Source organism: Tamandua tetradactyla, chromosome 16 (assembly GCF_023851605.1).
Source record: "Tamandua tetradactyla isolate mTamTet1 chromosome 16, mTamTet1.pri, whole genome shotgun sequence".
NCBI lineage: Eukaryota > Metazoa > Chordata > Mammalia > Pilosa > Myrmecophagidae > Tamandua > Tamandua tetradactyla.
Window position 1 is genome coordinate 58,374,644 of NC_135342.1, and position 17,451 is coordinate 58,392,094.

Sequence of the window (17,451 nt, forward strand, 5' to 3'; positions counted from 1 at the left end):
GGAAATATATTCATTCTCTCTTTTCTTCAGGGTTCTATTAGACTGATATGACTTCATCTGCTGTGAAAATGAATTTGTCATTTTCTCTCTGTATTCTGAATTTTACTCATTTATTTTAGTGCCATACATAACGTAAGGCCTGTAAGTTGAATATGGTAATATTTTTCTTGAAAATTGTTCCTTTTATAACAAATCATATCCTTAAAAATAATTATTGCCAGAAATATTTTTGCTATATCAGCTTATTGCTAATATATCTGGACTGAATTCTGCCATCCTATTTTGTGTTTTCTATTACCATGATTTATTTTGCTATTTTCATTTTCTTTGCTACCTTCCTTTGTATTATTTAAATAATCTTTAATGAATCCACACTTCTTTTATTGTATTTTCATGTTTCAGTTTGGTACTCTCAATATTTGACATGTATACTTGACTTAACACAGTCTTTAATTAAACTATATTTCTATTATCCTTTTAAAAATTCAAGAGCCTTTAGAATACTTTAACTCTAACCACCCCCTCTTTTCTTCAATTAATTGTGGGCCAGTAGTTTAGTTACTCCTTGTTTAAAACAGGGAGAATAAATGACAACAATGACAAAAAACAAAACTTATTATTATCTTAGTATTTCACCTATTTTTGTATTTTCTTTCAGTTTATTTGATTAAGTCACGATTTTGAGGTGCTAATCAGTGGTATATCAAGGATCATGCAGGAATCCAGATAATCAAGTGTATGTTGTCTGTGGAGAATTTAAAAGAAATATAAAAGCAACTATAAATCAGTATACCTTCCATTACCAATTTTTCTTGTAATTATAGTCAATTCTAATCAATATCAACTATAAAAATATTCCTTCATAGATACACACATTTACATACAAGTTTATATTTATATGTGTGTGGGTGTGTATAAGCTTAAATGAGGGCATTTTCATTTCTTATCTTTTAATGAACATTATATTCCACATAGAAGTTAATCTGGAGAACTTCAGCTGTACCTCGTTCTCCATTCAAATAAAACCAGCTACATGCATTTGTTTTAAGAGTGATCTCATAAGGCTTAGAATCATACTGGCTGACTTCTGGCATAATTGGTTCTTTAGTCCCATGATAATGCTTATTCCTGAGTGGAAACAGTTGATTCAAAACTAAATAATGAAGGCACAGTGATTGCAAAGACAAACGGAGCTTAATTTATATCAATTCTCTCATTCTGTGGGCAAATCATTTTGTGAACTGTGGAGAGTTCTCTACGGAAAATATTTCTTGCATACATATTTTTCCCCTTTAAAAAAATTACACTCATAGAATTAAAAATCAATCCGTTACTTTTTTCATTTATGAATTACTAAATTTATTTTATTTTTTATGGGCATGATTATATATGCAAAGCTCAATGAAAGAAATTTTCACCATCTACAATTTTACTGACCAAATTCATCATTCCATTTCAGGAGTATTACTGAGACTAATTTTGTGGTACAGAAGAATGAACTATAAATACAATGATGCATCTGTGTGTCAAACGCGCTCGATAGGCATTCGTGCTAGTTTTCCTGTCAGTTGTGTCTGCTGGCTCTCTCTTTCAGGGAGTACTGTTTCATCCCCTTTTCTGTAATTATTGAATTATGGCCCCTAGAAGGTGGGGGGCGGAGACTGTTATCAGTGGTAATTTTTGCACCCTGTGCTGTAGATGAACCCTGAAAAGCAGAGATTGTGTCTGCTTAGATCTGGCACCATTTTTACATGAATATATTGTTGAGGAATATTGGCACATGTGTTCTGAAAATTTAATGCTTCATACCACTGTATGGTGCAAGCTTGGGGGCTTTCAAATCCTTGTGGGGGATTTCTTTCTTCCTTTTTAGAAAAATATATATCCTCACGAAATCTTGAGGAGAAACAAGTTTCCTTGCCACTTAGTCGAGCCAGTTGGCAGCATTTTTCGTGGTCTAATCACCAAGTCTGTGCCCCTCCCATCTGCAGGTTCTCTCACCCCTGTCCCTTGCACACAGGAGCCCAAGACTGTTTCCTGTCCTTACCTGGCCTTGGAATTTACAGGCTCCCATGCCTGTAGTTTCAGCTTGCACCTTCTCCCCCTCGCTCCCACTCTACTGCTCTCTCCCCTTGCTATCTGTTCACAGACCTAGCATCACTTTGGCTGGCACTGACCAAGGCTTATAAAATTCTGTCTGATGTTTCTTTATATTTGAAATAGGCAAATTCAACGCCACATTCTCTTAGTATAAAACAATGTGGAATTCCGAGGAGAGAATTTGTGTAATAGAATATTTTGTAGAGAAAATAGCGAAAGATAACTACAACAGTGTGTATACACGTATTCCTCTGTGTGTGTGCATGAGTTTTGTTAGAAAGGATATACAATACAATCATGCATAGTGTCTAGACAGTATAATGAGGTGGGATTTCTAACTTTCTACTATTTACATTATATTTTCTATGATGAAAATATATTTATTTTGTGAGGAGTACAACATAAACATGGAAATTTTAAAATGCACTTTTCTTTTGATTTTGATTACTGTTTAAATGCTACTATTGAAAGAATGTCTTTGAAAGAAAAAGAAATTTAATCTTTTTACATTTTTCATATTGCTACAGATTTGAAAAAGAAGGAATTATCATTTGAGAAAAGAGGAGGAAGTAAAGTAGATAGCTTTGTGGGAGTATTTTAATTTTTAAATTCAGACTTGGGAAAGCTGAAAAGGACTCTGTTTCTGTCTGTTATGTAGGAGGCAGCTAAAATCTGGAGAGAGGGAGAAGGTAAGAGTCCTCACCAAGTTCTTGCGTATTCTGTGTTAAAGGGGTTGGTTGTGACCAGAGCTATTATCTCCTGGGCAGATGATTCATTCATTCAGTTGATGTTCATCAAATTTTCGCTCTGTGTTTGGCAATCTTCTAGCTACTACGGAGTTTCACAAAAAGGCCACCGACCATGTCTCATCAAATGTATGTTTCAGTAAGATTAGAGAAATACACATGAGAGTGGGTATAGATATCCACCTACAGGGCAACAGGATTCTAGGGTATTACAAAACTAGAGGTGGAAGTGACACCCTAGGACGTGCTGGCACTGATCCTCCCTTGCCCTCCAGCTGAATCTTTTCCTGAGTGGCTCTGGATTATGGAATGTTCTGGTTCCCCCTACATACTTGGAAGGTATGAAATAAGTAGAAATAAGGTTCTTCAGCAATAGTTTGTACCTGTTCAATCCCACATTCCCTCTAGCATGTTCCTATCTAAAGAGTGAGTGTATTTGAGACTCTGAGAGCCAAGAGAATGGGTTGGCTCCTGCTTTCTGTGTCATCTTGCTTTCAATATCCTTGGTAAAGTAAATTGAGAATTAACCCAATCATAAATAGCTATGAGTATATTACACATAAGAAAAGACTGAAAAAACTCTGAAATGGAGGGCAAAGTGCTGGCTTCAGGAAGTAATCTGCATAGTCATGATATACCATAAATAGAAGATAAATCATTTTCTTTCTAAATAGGGAGATGAAGCCAGCTTCACTCTCTTTAGCATTTATTCTTTTACTTATCCTTGCAATGAAAAATCATATCCATAAAGTGGATTTTAAAAACTTACTAGATTCTTATGAATTTTCAATGAAAGTTTCAAAATCTTCATCTTTCCAATATAGAAAAAGGATAAAATAATGCTCACTTCATAGGAATATGGTAGAGATTAGCATGAGAAATGCAAGCTTATTAAGTATCATTATTCTCAATAATCTCAAGGGTACTTCAATTTCTTATAAACTATGCCCTTAAAAACACAATGCATTCATTCTTTACTACATCTCAATATAAGATATATAATTTAGTCCAAAGTGACACATACATGGAAACGTTCAGATGATTTCAACTTCTTTTGTACCCAACTACAAAAACATGCACACCTATAAACCTTTTGTTTCACATCCTTGCATTCAAAACCAGAAGAGAAAGTAAAAACAAGAAAAACAACTCACCATTGGTGGCTCATTGCTTCACTGAAATATAAAGTGATTTACTGGGTTTCATTAGCAGATCCAAGTGGTCCCTAGCAAAATGTATTGACTTTCGCATTCCAGGCAGATTTTTGCATTTTTGATACATACAAAAAGTTCTGGAGGCTACTCCAATTCTCCAATGGATTTAAAGACAATCTCTGTAAAAAGTGTTACTGAAATATATTTGGAAGTCCCTAATGCCATTGATATAATCTAACCACGAATAAAAGTGAGGTTGCTTTAATAAAAATGAGAGGATTATGAACAATTATTCTAGCAATGACCCCAGCAAGAAAGACATTTAATTATGTTAACAAAGGAGATTTGTTTTCCCTTGGCCCCTTTTCTAAACAGCTTCACCATTTTGTTCACAAAAGTAGTGTATTGCCTGCTTTGGAAAGCATTATCATTAACTACTATAGGTCAGCATAGTGGGGTCCACTTAGCTCTTCTTATGCTCTGATTTCTCTTTCATAGCCTAGGGAACTGACGTTTATTGAATTTTAATTTTAGCTAAAATTTTTAATGCTTTCAGAGACAAAAAAAAAAATCACTAAATGAGTGAACCACAATAGATGTTTCTATGGCAGTTTTCAAATTTTCTAAGCAATCAAAGAAAATAAGACATTGTCTGGGGGCACTATGATTTTGATTCTGAGTCTTTATCTATGTATTCTTAACTTTAAAATGTCAGCTCCTTTGTATCCATTCACTGTTGTCTGTCAGAATCATAAATGACCTGTTTGAGCCAATGATGAATTGTGATATTGGAAAATGGGGCTTCTTTTATTGCGCCTACTAGTACCCTATGTATACAGAACTTGATATGTTTATTCATTTACATGTTGTGATTACAGTAGTTCGAAAACATCAGATAAATGTCCAGGAATAAATAACTCCATCCAGAGTGAACACGGCAAAATCAATATCAAATTTTATTCCATCAATATTGCAGAAGTCAAAAAAAGGGTCCAATGTTGATCATGCAATGGAGGGCTTTACAGTGAGGTTTGTGTGGATCTCTTTGTCTTAGTTTTGCTTAAATACTCAACAATCCCTATATAACTGGAAATGATTAGCAGCTGAACTGCAAATGTCCCAGTAGGCATTCACACACATACCCACACACCAGCACATATGCACACCGTATGAATCATTAGACGAGGGTGGTAAAAAGCTTGGTTGAGCATTTCATTTTCCACGAGGTTTACATTCCCATAGGGAACCCAAAGACCAAGAAATCAAAGAGCTTATAGATGATAAAGGTAAGATTACCCCTAATAAAATTATTTCTGGGACTGATATTTGAACAGCTCACACTGAAGAATTCTATGGGGATAAAAAATTGCAGATATATCTTCTTTCCTCAAAACAGCATTAGTGTTTAAACTGTACTGAAGAACACCAAATTTATTCTTTCGGTGTTCAGGTTTCACTAACAAGATGAAGGAGATGAATTAGGTGACAGGGACACATTCAACTCTAAATTTCAGGATCTTTGCTCTCTAAGAATACATATAGTGTTCCCCTCCAAATTCTTAACGCTGCTAACCCATTTCTGCATACTTAAGGGCAAAAGCTCCTCTACTTAGACCACAAACCCACCCCCCACCCCAGCCTTAAGGAAAATCCATCCCTCTTTCCTAGCTCCTCTTTGAACTTTGAGAGCCACACCCATGGCAGCGTCCTTATCAGAAATCATCCCTTTAATTAGTTAGAAGACCACAAATGTTGCAGGTCACAGTTCTCTAAAACATTAGTTCTTTGATTCTTCCCACTAAGGACCAATTCTTTCCCCCTTAGTACCCAAAGGTTGCTAGTTATAGAGGTAGTGCTTATGGGTTTGAATAATTGGACAAAAAGGACAGAGTTGAAAATGTAACCAACTTATGGTTGAACAAGTCAAGAAAATGCCTCGATTCCTGATTCACTTTCCCAAATAGTAACCATTACAGACTACAGACTCTTTTCCATCCTTCCCTCCCTCACCTCTCGTCTAACCCCACACTGTGATCCAGTCCTACGCAGCTGAAACTTACCTGGAGAGTGGCAATGATTTCAGAGAGCTAGCAGTGCACGGGACCCATTTCTAAATGAGTTCTCAACTATTCTCAACAGATGCATTACATATTCATAAAGTCCTATATTAAGGCATCCCTTAAGACTCTATGATAGATTCTTCCTCTTGAGAGCCTGCCTGATCATGAAAGTCAACGCCTTAGTTCCCAGAGTAGCTCAAATAATGGAAGGAACCATCCTCCTCTCTTAAATCAGTCACAATAAGCCTAACTGAGATCAGACTATCTTTATACCGAATGACGAAACTAAATAGAAATGGAATCCTAAAACTACATTTTCTAATGTCTCAAAATAAAAACTTGCCAAAGAAATTCTTAACCCTTTATGATTTTACTTCCTATATCCATGCTCTAATGCATACGCTCCTACCCAAGAAGAGATTAAAAAGGCCAGAAATATATTTCTTTGCCTATGCTGTGGCTAATAATCATATTCAAAATAAATTGTGATGTTTATTCTATCTTCCACGATTAAGAAATTTAAGTAAATTTGATCTGTGTGGGAAATATATTTTTTTCTAATGCAGAGCCCTTAGAGGGAGCAAGCCTTGCTATTACCATGACTCATCTCTTAAGAGACAGAAAAGAAAAAAAAAGTGCCTTGCCCCCTATTTTCACAAGACCAAGTAGAGTGTAGGTGAATGCAAGGGGGAAGAAAAGATACATAAATAACAATCTTTCAAACTTCTGTTCATGAATATTGTTTTTTGTCATTGCAATTGCACAATGAAATATGAAAGTTCAATTTCCTCTTCATTTCCTTTTAATAAAACTTCTGTTCATTTCATTTCTGAGAGAAGATTGAATCTAAATTACTTTGACTTCTTTTGGCCTTACTTTGGTGAAAGCTACCAGACATGAAAACGGAAGCCCTTTTGAGTGTCGCCCATGGAAATTAAGAGGTACAGCCTCCATCTCTGTACTCTGCTCTGGTTTTCTTTCCCACCATGTGGACCTTCTGCGTGAGCATTGAGTGCCAGGAGCACTTTACGTTGTAGTCTCTCTCCCAGCTATTAATCAGCCCTTTGTCATTAGGTTTGCCATATTCATCACATTCGTAGAGAATGCATTCTTTTTTAAAAAAATATTTTCATTGAGAAATATACACATATGTACAATCCAACCATATTATACAATGGCTCACAATATCATCACATTGCTGTATATTCATCACCATAATCATTTTTAGAACATTTGCATCACTCCAAAAAAAAAGAGAAAAAAAAGAACTCGTATATCCCATACCATTTCCCCCCCATTGACCCACAGTATTTCAGTCTACCCAATTTTTACCTTTAATCGCCCCCTATTATTTATTTATTTTTTTATTCGCATCATTTTTTAATCATCTGTCCATACCCTGGATAAAAGGGTTTTCACAATCACAGAGTCACATTGTAAAAGCTATATAATTATACAGTCTTCTTCAAGAATCAAGGCTACTGGAACACAGTTCAACAGTTTCAAGTACTTCCCTCTAGCCACTCCAATATAGCATAAACTCAAAAGGGATATCTATATAATGTGCAAGAATAACTTCCAGGATAACTTCTTGACTCTGCTTGAAATCTTTCAGCCACTGAAACTTCTGCTTCATGTTCTCATTCAGGCCCCTGGGACCTTGCTCGTCCTCCCCCATTCTTTTCCCTTTATTTTCTTTCGTGTGTTAGATTTCAGATGTCCAGTCCTCTAGTTCGCTAATCCTTTCTTCTGCCTCTATAAATCTATTGCTGTTGGTTTCCACTGTTTTTCCACATCTTCTATTTGACTCTCATTCTCATCAGTTCTGAGATTTGTTTTTTCAAACTTCTGCATTCTTCTTTATGCTTGCCCAATGTCTTCCCTATATCCTCCCTCAACTCACTAATTTGATTTTGGATGGGATTTTGCATAGCTCATCATGAACATCCTGAATTAGATACAACTCCTGTATCTCATCTGAAGTGTTGCTTTATTCCTTTGACTGAACCGTATCTTTGATTTTCCTAGTATGACTCCTTATATTTTGTTGGCATCTAGGCATTCGGTTTCCTTAATTAGTTTATTCTGAAGGTTGTTTTCACTCTTTTTACATAGGATTTTCTTGCTGGATGATTTTGTTGTCTATCTATTCTTTGACATTCAGTTCAACTTATTCTGAGAACTTTAGCATAGGTTCTGTTTAACTGATCATAATTTTTCAGTTCTTGTTTTGCTGTTTCTTACCCAGTCTGTATGGAGCCTCTTTTTTTGAGGAACATCTCCTCAGATATTGTTGACCCAAGTCATATTTTCCCAGACCAGACATGCCCACATCTCAGGAGGAGAGAGCAGCCAGCATCAGTTTTCCCTGAGGGTGAGACCCAGCAGGTTGTCCGACTTCCCTATGGAGCCTCTTGACTCTATGTTTTTCCTGTCCAGCCCAGCTGGTGGTGCTTGTCTGCCTCCAGCTTCCCAGCAGCCTAAAGGGATGTGGTGTCTTTTATTTCAGCAGGCACTCCCTGACAGGGACATGGTTGAGACAGAGGCTGTGGTACATGGTGGACTACGGTGGTTGTGTTTTCCAGCCTCTAGGACCTGAATTTCTTGATAGAGTGATTTCCCTTGAGTTAGGCTCTGCCTGCTTTTTCTTAGGGAAGATATCCCCTTTTAACACTTTTCACCTCACTAGTCGCTTTGTCTTTCAGAGAGGCCTGAGTTTGGCCCTTGCCTGGGGCAGTGTTGGAGCCTAAGAGTGCTAATGAGCTTTTGAAGAAGTTAAAAAGAAAAAAAACCTTTTAAGAGCAGGACCATGCTGCGCAGGTTTGCCAATCAAGAGCTTTAGTTGGTACATGGCTGTATGTTCCCCTTTTTCTTGGGGTCCAGCCTTTTGTGCTGTTCAACTCAAAAAGCCTCTGTGTGGTTTTGTTTTGTTTTTTTTCTGTCCAGCCTCCTCTCTGCTGCAACAAAAACTCCTAGTTCCTTTAGTGCTTATTCTAGGGTATTTATGCAGGGGGGCTATTTTCGGCAGTCAGAATTTGTTAATTCCACTGCTTGAGTGGGTTGAGTTAAGCCCTTGAACTAGTAAAGCCTGTTTCTTCTCCACCTGGGGAACACACCTGCTGTGCTGCCATGGCTTGGGAGACTCCCAGTTCTGTGTGAGATCTCAGTCGTTCCACCTGGTCCTGACTGGTATATACGATGTGTCCAGATACTAAAGTTCCCCAGCAGTTATTCTGTACCATTCCTGGCTACATCCTAGCTGCTCTAAGGACAAGCTAAATTCCAGGAACAACTCATTAGCATTCAATAGCAACCATTTAAAAAAAAATCCAAGCTCTTTGACATGGCTTTGAAAGTCCTTATTAGCTGGTCTCTGTGTACTTTTTCAACTTAACACTTTCTTCACCCTAAAAATCATATGACCCCTAAATTCCTGTTTCCTTAAAAGTATCTTGCTCCTACCTCATGCTTTTAAATATGGAATTTCTATGAAAATGATATACAATATGTGGTATGTGTGCTATCACATCGATGAAAAACTCTGTTAATTAGTCATGGTAATTTTTAGTAGTGATCCCACATGCTACCTCCCAAATCCTTCATCACAGTCCTCCAAGGCAACATGGACTTGGACTGAATTTGGACTTCAAAATGAAAAGCATCATAATCCATTGTTTAAAATCTATCCTTCATTTCCCCCTTGGAGCAATGGTTCAGCATTTGCTAATTCAGTGTTTCTGGTGACTTTATATAACACAACTACCACAAATAACAAAGTCAACTGTATCATCATAAATCTTAAAATACAAATGGATGATGAAAATCCACCAGTAACCACAAAACCTGCTTGGTGTCTGGTGTGGGAGGAGGAGGGAGAAATCAATGAGGCAGCATTGGCGCAAGTACCCAATAGTTATTCACAGGAGAAGAGCAGAGACTGGGAAGGATGTCAGAAAATTCCTACTATACTCCAGGTGAACCGTAGGTAAGATAGCCAGGATCCCTGATTAAAAATAGCAATTCAGGCCCAAACTTACTAATTGTCAGAATTTCTTCTTCACCCATTCCTAATATTCTTTCCTGAGTTTGTCTTGCCTGAAGTCAAACTTAGCCACAGTTAAGCTTGGCCACCCACAGAACGTTCACTGACACAGACACACTTCACTCTTGACCCCTGAATGATTTTTGAGGAACTAGGAACAGAAATCACTTTCCTCAGAACCAAAATTATGGAGATTAGGAGTCATCAGAAGCCAGTAAAATGTGAAGGGTCCCTCAAAAAGAAGATAACTTGCAGCTCATGGCATATTTCTACCATATGTAGACATTCCTGTAAGCAACCGATCAGACTATGTCAGCCTGAATCCTCTTCACTGTCCTTACCTCCCTTTGTTTTCCATCCTGTATAAGATTCATATCTCCCTTAGTTCCTTATAACATCCTGCATAGGATTTATAGCTTCTTTAGTCCTTGGTTGGGGAGTAGCAATTTGGGCTTGGCTCCTGTCTCTTTGCTGTTTGACTTTGCAACAAAATTCTTTTTTTTTTTCTCTCAAATTCATAGCATCATGTTACTGGTTTCTTTGTGCATAGGCCAGTGGGTCCATCGTTCAGTAACACAGGGACTGTGTTTAGAGAAAACTTGAGTCTTCTGTCTCACACTTGTGGAGAAATTAGAGTTATCCAGGATGATAAGGGGAATGATCATAGTCTGGGTCAAAGGCAAGATTCTAGGGCAGGCATAGTGGTAGCATCCCTGACCCTGAGATAGTAAAGATGGAGGAAACAATAGGACCTAAATCAAAGCCTTAGAACCCACAAACATTTCAAGATATGAAAGAGGAAGAAACTGGAAAAAAAATTGAAATGAAATGATCAGTGAATAGGGTAATGAGAAGGAGGATGTTCTGTTCTGGAGCCTCCAACCCCCCCAGTTCAGAGCTTCAAATGGAAAGGATGTTCTCTGCTCAATACAGGTGGAAGTGCAGGAAATATGAGTTTAAGAATTGGCCGTTTGATTTCACAAGATGGAGATCATTGTTAACTCTAGAAAATTCTATTTGGGGAGTTATATGGACTCAAACCTCGTTGAAGTAGATTAATAAAGTGATTGAAGTGAGAAAATAGAGATAATAACTAATGTGGTCTATTTACAAATTTTTTTCATCCTATGCAAGGAAAAAGAATAGAGGCAGATGCTAGAAAGAATACTACAATCCAAATAGTTTGTTTTACTTTAACATGGGTCATATTAGATTGTGTTTGTAGATTAAAGAAGTAGGAAGGAAAGATATGGCCATGTAAAAGTTCTTGAGTCACCACAATAGGATGGAATCCGGTGATCAAATTTGGACTTAATCTTGGATGGACTCAAAACATTCATCTATGGTAACAGGAGGAAAGACAGAGAACATGACTACAAATTCAAACAGTTGGCTAAATTTAGTTGTGGAAAGATAAAGTTGTTTCATCTACATACTGCAATTTTTAAAGAAAATGACTTCACCATATGAACAAGAGGAGAGAAAGGAGGTATTGGAAGTTTGACGTCTCCAAGAAGGAGCAGGTAAATTAAGAGGTACAGTACAAGTCTCTGATAGTTCTGATCTGAGTGCTTATTCCATGTCTTATAGCATGGTTCAGTGAGCACAATTCTATTTTTCTATTTTTTTCCCAGAAACATTCAGTGATCCTAGTACTGTCACAGAGTAGGTAGTGAGTACACTTTAAGCAGCATTAGAGGTATCCATACATGCTTAGTGGTGGGAGGAATAGATAAGAAGGTCGGTGGCATATTCAAGAGAGTGAATTAATTATGAGCCAAGTCCTCTAAATTGGTTAAGAATGATAATGAAAACATGAAGCGGATGTGTGGTGAAAAATACTATAGTGAATGGATTAGAAGTATCAACAAAGTCCAAAGAATTTTTGAATTAAGAGTAACAAACAAATGAGATAGAAAGATCAAAAGTGGTGAGTGGAGAGCGCTATTCTTGAAATTAAGATTTTGCAAATTCTGTTGTTATTAGTGATGCATCAGTCAAGACCCTAGGAAGGTTTCCTGCAGTGAGAAACCTTAGGAGGTCAGTATAGGAATGAGCTCAGAGAGTCATGAGACTGAGGTGTTGAACGAATTTTCTAAGAATAATGAAGGAGCAGGGGTGAAAATCATCTAGATATCTAATGGTTAATATGTGTAATGAATGAGGCTAGAATGCTAATGAAAAGGTAGTAAGTAGAATTGTCTGATATTCTGTGCTTCGAAGTTTGTGAGGGAGGAGAAGAAATAAGTAGTCTACACCAGCAATGATGATAAGAAGGAGCCCATCTCAACTAAATGCCCTGTGGTAACTGGTGTAGAAGGAAAAGAAAAGAATTTCAATCTCCCCAAATATCACATAAAAACAAACAGAGCGACTAGATAGGAGAACACAAATGCATAGATGGTATTTAAAACCATCCTGTATGACAAAGTATTTCCACAAACACTAAAATGCAAGGAGCAAGGAAAACCTTCACTAGCCACAAGAACTGTTTGGTCTCTGGTGTCAAAGGAGAAAGAAGGAACCAACAAAGCAGTATTGATAAAAACAGCCAATATTTTGTCCTCCTATTCGCAAAAATGGAATAGCAGCTAAAACTGGGAGGAACTCTGACTTCTCTAGTAGGGGTGAGTGAAGGGGCACGACTAGGAACATACAGGAGTGGGAGCAGTCTAGGGCCTGTGAGATTTCCAAAGTGACAAGACAGGCTCCATTCCAGGAAAGAGCCCTGCAATGAAGAGGAACTGCTAGAAAATTAGAAGAGAAAAAAGAAAGAGAAGGGCCAGATAAGTGAGGGAGGAGAACAAAGCTGGAAAACTCAAAGAGCAAGAATCCCTATTTTAAAAAATTAAACACAAAAGTGAGAGGGGGTGATGGTGGCTCTTTGAAGTTAGAATAGCTTCCTGAATTCTACCTCATGGTAAAAGATAGGGTTTGTGATTGGGCAAGGCACAGGGAAGGGGCTTCTGGGGAGACTTTAAAGTTCTCTTTGTGAGATAGGTTCTCAATAGTCTCATTTTGATTCTATCTCTTCTTTCCTCACCATTACTCCCATCCACTCTCAGCTCTCTCATCCTGCAGAATACTACTCAGCACCATGGAGCCTCAACCCTCTCTCCATATGCTTTTGTTTTTACCTTGGTCTAGTTTAGTTGCAACATTTTCTGTGACTAGATTGATTTGGAAGAGAAAGTTTGAGGCACTGGGGAATGGAAGTTAAAAAATGCCTCCAAATTTAATTACATGTTGCTTACTAAAAGGAAAGCATACCAAAGCCAACGAAATCTGAGGAAAGAACCAATCATTATCGAAGGACACATCTCAGATGGGAACCAATTCAGAGCTTATTACAAGAGTCAACATAGTCAATATGATTTATACTTTGGAGCACGAGGAGAGTTGATCTAGGACAAAATGACCAGGGTAAAAACAGGCACAAAATCCCAGTTTCTAACTTGAGGGAAGGTTCTCAGCAAAGAGGAACTTCTCTTGAATGGAAGGGATCTTTCAAAAGCCAATCATGCCTTATGTCTTTGGCCTCAAATTCAGTAGTGCCTATGGATCACCATCAGCATCAAATTAGAGCAATCAGGGAAAGTGCCTTCCCAAGGTTAAATAATCCATAAATATTAGTTATTAGTAATCTTATATAAGCTATTGTATAATGTGCACATGCTACAGTGACAACATTTTTCAGACCACAGTTTGTCCTCATGTTCTTACTTTCATGAGGATACTAGTAGGGAAGATGGAAGAGAAAACATTATGATCAAAACCATTTCAGAAAATGCAAAATGGGAAGCTCCTACGGCTTTGGCCCTTGACCTACCATCCCTATATTTAGGACATGATGCCTGCCTGAGACATTTGTGGTAATTAGTACTGAAAGAGCTCCTGGGGACTGGAATGGAGGAAGCTTCTTTGGAATCCATATTTTCCACATGGCTGGTTTCAAGGAGTTTAGGTGACTGTCCAAAGGAGGCAGAGCTGAAGGGGCACACACCCTTTTCAGGATGAGGTGAGCAGAAGTAAAGGAGAGGAAGGGACTGTCAGAGGACTTCTTAATGAGAGCCCTTTGTGCTGTGATTCCAGTGGGGTGATGAATTAATAGGCAGATAGATCATTTGGTAATGAGTATGGGCACAACCATAGAATTACCTTGAAAAGCTCAAAGGATTTGGAGAGACTCAATTTGAGTGCCTACTTCGACTTGGTGTGGTGTGAAACAAGATAATACAATTCAAAAAGCAAGTACAGGTAAAGATGACTGTATAAGCACAAATTCTAGTAAATACCCAGGATACTTACCATTAATAAAGATTGTGGCACTCCACCTTTTTATGAGCAAGTAAGCAGAGAGATAGCTCTTCCTCAGAAATCCATCATGGGTAATTGCCCGATTCAGGTCTAATTGCCTCCACACCCCAAGCATCCCAGTGCTAAGCAGAAGTCTCCTGCTTAATTTATGGGAGCTCTGTCAACACATCATGGTGCTGGGAGCTGATATTGCTCCCTCCTTCCTTCTCTTCTTTCCTTCCTTCTAGCCTCCCTTCCTTCTTTCCGTTATTTCCGTTGAATTCTGTACATGTTACAGGCACAAATCCAGTAATGGGGTGTGATTTTCTTACTTCTTTTAGGTAGCATATGATAAGAAGTATACAGTACCAAATAAGTCTGTAAATGTCTATCTTAATATTGACTAATTTCCTATTAAAATTAGATGTCAAAAGCATCTTATTTCTAATTCATTTTTATTAAACATACATGCATGCATACACCTACACTTTGACCTTCTCTGCTCAACCTCTTTGGAAAGAAAGAAGGCATTTTTCATGGTTTCTCAAGTACTTGCAAGTTTATCAGCAAGCTATCCACATTCAATCACGCTCCCCTAATGAACTGCTGCTGTCAATTAAGCTCTCATAAAAAACACAAGTGCAGAGGTTGGTGTTTCCTGCGCCTGGTCTATGATACCCCAGGGTTTCTCCAATTATTTCTAGGTAGGAGTGGAGGGTATCTTGAAATTCTTTCACTAAACTAATTTTAATCTACTTCAATTTGCAAAATTGTAGGTCACGCAGCACTTTGATTAAGAAGGACATTTCAGGAAATCAAGTGAGTCACAGTGGGGTGTTTCAAATGGAAAAACAAACAAAATATCTTTGGTATAGAATTTCATCACTAATTAGATTTTTCCTGATTTGTGGTGGCTCCTATCACAGCCCTTGTTCTTGGGATAGGCACTGCTTTGCTAAGGGAAAGAAAATAACATGGAATTCAATATATGGAGAATTTGCAATGTGCAGAGCCTTATCCTGCCCATAACATCCTTATGATGTGGGAACAATGTGGATGATTTTACAAGAAAATTGAGACATTGAAGACATTAATAACTAAAGTTGCACAGGGCCCAATGCTGGTAAGCCTTGGGGCTAGTATCTGAGCTTAAATCATACTAATTCCAAAGTCTATAATTTCTTATTAATATCCCTCCCTCAAGGAGGGTATAATCTGACTGGGGAGGAAAAAAAACACTTGAGAACTCAAGGACAATTAAATAGACACATTAAAGACTATGAGTGTTGAAGTATGTGGTAAAGAAATTAAAAGAAGTGAGATACTGATGTGCTCTCAAAGAAATAAAGACAGGATTTTTTAGTATACTTAAGACCCTGAAAAAAAATTAGTGAAATTAGGAGACACTAATAAAAGCATAAATGGCTTTTCAGCTAAAGAAAAAGGCTGGGTGTGAGAAAGCTCACTTTGGACATGACGAGGGAAGATTGCCCAGAGTAACCAACTTGAGTAGGGCAGTGTGTACTCCAGAAAAACATGTTCATAATTCTAATCCATTCTTGCTGGTGTGGACCCACCATAAGTAAGATTTTTTTGATGCAGTTACTTCGGTTGATTTGGGCATTTTGATGGCATCTAAACTGTATAAACTAATAAATTCCCATTGTTTAAATTCACCCCATGTGATGGTATTTGCTTTAAGCCCCATAGAAACTAAAATGTCAATCAACAGACTGAAGTACTTGGACCTTAATTGTCTAAGTTTCAGTTCTAGCTTCATCACATACCTGTGACTGAACCACTCCTGATCCAAAATGTCTTTATGCCTTGTAGTGATATCATAATATAATCTTTGTATGATTTCTAAAACTATAGTTTATAGCTCGGATCTCTTACCAGAATTCCAGACCTTTGAATTCAACTGCTAATTTCACATATCAAAATCGAATAGGCATCTCAAACTTAAAGTGTCTAAAAGGCTCTCTTGATTTTAGCACCTTAACACAACAAAACAACATAAACCATAAGACAAAATTTGATCATCATGAGTTCTTTACCATCTCAGCAAATGGCATCCACATTCACCTAGTTTCTCAGACCAAAGATCTGAGAACCTTTCTTGATTTCTCTTCCTTTACAGCTCTATCTCCATATATCTTGAATCATTTCACTTCTCTTTATGTTTAGCAATGCCATTATGAAATCTTTTAATCTACTTCTATCATTCTTAAAATAAAATCCAAAGCTAATTTCCTTGCCCTCAGACACTCACATCGTACTTTCCCTCCCCATTCAAATCTCAAATATTTATCAATTGCTTGCTTCCACTCTCCATGCCCCAGCCACACTGGCCTTATTGCTCTCCATAAGCATTATCAAGATCATTCTCATCACTTCAGGTCCTCCATACTTGCTTTTCAACCTACATAGAACGTTCTTCCCACTGATCTTGGTACTTTCTGATCTTAGTACTTCTTGACATTCAAGTGTTAACTCAGAGCATCTACTCAGAGAAACCATTCACGTACCTTTTCTAAAGAAAACCCCAATTTATTCTCTGTCAAATCATCCCCTTTGGTTAGTTGCATTGTACTTATCATTATCTAATATTTTGTTTCTTTGTTTATTTATATTCATGCTTTTCTTTTATTTCTGACCCAACAGAATGAAGCTGTGTGCGAGCCAAGAGACTTTGCCTTCTTGTTAATGATTTAACCCTTATAAATGGCAGTGCATCTGACACTTAGTAGTGGTCAATAGGTAATTGATGGATTAATAAAATATTCAATCAAAGTTTATACAAGGTGTTTGACACAAAGAAAGTTGTAGAATGGGAAAGCGAAAATGATATGCAGGCTTATTTGAGCAGGAGACAACTAAAGTTAGGATAGAATTTGGGTGGCTAACTGGTGAGAGCTAATGAGGGATTGAGTATACTGAGGAGGCCTGGAATGGAGAATAAAAGGAAAAGTTGAAAAGAAATATAATAGAAAAATTGAAAAATATTTGATGACTGATTGCTTTAAAGGGTTGTGCTTTGTTGCCTGAGAGCT

The 17,451-nt window shown here is 37.5% G+C and overlaps 2 long non-coding RNA genes across 2 annotated transcripts in view; one reads left to right on the plus strand and one right to left on the minus strand.

Annotated features, from left to right (window-relative positions):
- The window catches only part of LOC143660336 (uncharacterized), a 40,684-nt gene extending 26,026 nt beyond the window's left edge, over positions 1–14,658 (minus strand). Inside the window, exon 1 of the long non-coding RNA XR_013163963.1 lies at positions 14,411–14,658. This is a non-coding gene — a long non-coding RNA (uncharacterized LOC143660336). The remainder of the gene's footprint in view (positions 1–14,410) is intronic.
- LOC143660337 (uncharacterized) overlaps positions 1–17,127 on the plus strand; it is a 44,820-nt gene extending 27,693 nt beyond the window's left edge. The window contains exons 2-3 of the long non-coding RNA XR_013163964.1: positions 15,175–15,217; positions 17,063–17,127. This is a non-coding gene — a long non-coding RNA (uncharacterized LOC143660337). The remainder of the gene's footprint in view (positions 1–15,174; positions 15,218–17,062) is intronic.
- The last annotated feature ends 324 nt before the right edge of the window (positions 17,128–17,451 follow it).